Consider the following 1,649-nt stretch of genomic DNA (forward strand, 5'->3'; position numbering starts at 1 on the left):
AAAACTTAAACAAGAAACTGAAAATTTAAAAGTACATAAAACCCTACTCGAACTTCAAGTAAAAAAACTAATGTAACACACAAATACACTCCACCATGCCGCTACTACCCCACACACTCCACCCTGGCTCTCCTCTCTTTTGCAAAATCCATCCTGTTTCTACTCACACACTCCACCCAGCCTCTTCTCTCCTTCACATACTCCACCATGCCTCTACTCTCCTTCACACACTCCACTCTGCCTCTTCTCTCCTTCACACACTCCACCCTGTCTCTACTCTCCTTCACACACTCCACCCTGGCTCTACTTTCCTTCACACACTCCACCCTGCCTCTACTTTCCTTCACACACTCCACCCTGCCTCTACTTTCCTTCACACACTCCACCCTGCCTCTACTCTCCTTCACACACCTCACCCTGCCTCTTCTCTCAAACACACTCCACCCTTTCTACCCTGCCGGTACTCTCTTCTACATTAGCTTTCCTGTAATATATTTTTCCTTAGGATCTCCATTATGTAGTTTTCCTACATAGTTATTTATTATAAAGGAATTTATTTATTTATTTATTGTTAAAAAGGAAATCATTTATTGCTTAATATTAGAAAAAAAGTAAAGGCAATCATGAGTATATTGGCTGTTTTAAACCATACATACTGGTGAAAATTTCTTACCAAATACTGTAATAAATTTATTTGAATACTGAGTATAGCTTCTGCATTTATTAGTGATACGAATGTGGATTTGTAATATATATATATATATATATATATATATATATATATATATATATATATATATATATATATATATATATATATATATATCAAATACACACAATTGTATTACAATCACACATAATTGGTTGTAGGTGGGGTATTATCCTGTTGATGGGTCGGGAAGCATCACACAGCTGCACGAGGCTGAGGTTGAGGTCTGTCACTGCAACAAAAATTGAAACATTGCAATAGTAAGATTCTTTAAATGAAAATTTAAAATTAAATACTGAGCAGCATGGAAAGATACAGGCTGATACACAAAACATTTAATTTTGATATTTGTAACTTACATGAAGTGAAGGTTGACAAACTCATCCCTGTAGAGCAGACCTTCCCGAACTCGTCCAGGTACAGGTGGTAGTGGGACAGGTGGGTCCTCATGGAAAACTGCACCATCACCCTCGTCCTCTCCTTCCTCGGGTACAGGGAGGCGTCTGTCTTTGCAGATGTTGTGCAAAATAGCACACACCTACAGACAGAGTTAATATTAACAAGTAATAAAAATTATTGTTGTGTAGTGGACGATACAGTATTGAGATGTGATCATCACTTGATTGTCTACATACCTGTATTATTCTACACACATATGCAGGAGGGCTGACTCTGATTTCACCATGGAGCACATGAAATCTCCGCTTCCACTGGCCAATCCCCCTCTCCACTGAGCTCCTTGTCCTTTTGTGTGCTCTGAAATTTTTGGTTAATGACAATGTAGTGATACTGTAAAAATTGCTTTTGCAACTGAACTTAAAAACAACTTTCGGATAATCTCAAGAATAGCGGCTCCTAGCGGGTGCGCATAAAGGGCACGGTATGGTGGTAATTACAACATTACTAGCACATACGACGGGATTTTGACAAGTGGTCAGCC

At 38.8% G+C, this 1,649-nt stretch overlaps 1 long non-coding RNA gene across 1 annotated transcript; it reads right to left on the reverse strand.

The window, feature by feature from the left end:
- Positions 1-885: 885 nt before the first annotated feature.
- Positions 886-1,442, reverse strand: LOC126992510 (uncharacterized). Its single transcript, XR_007746600.1, has 3 exons — positions 1,345-1,442; positions 1,069-1,247; positions 886-941 (listed from the first exon to the last, which is right to left on the reverse strand). It is a non-coding gene; the product is annotated as an uncharacterized LOC126992510 (long non-coding RNA).
- Between the last annotated feature and the right edge of the window lie 207 nt (positions 1,443-1,649).

This window comes from Eriocheir sinensis, chromosome 7 (genome assembly GCF_024679095.1).
Source record: "Eriocheir sinensis breed Jianghai 21 chromosome 7, ASM2467909v1, whole genome shotgun sequence".
Lineage (NCBI taxonomy): Eukaryota > Metazoa > Arthropoda > Malacostraca > Decapoda > Varunidae > Eriocheir > Eriocheir sinensis.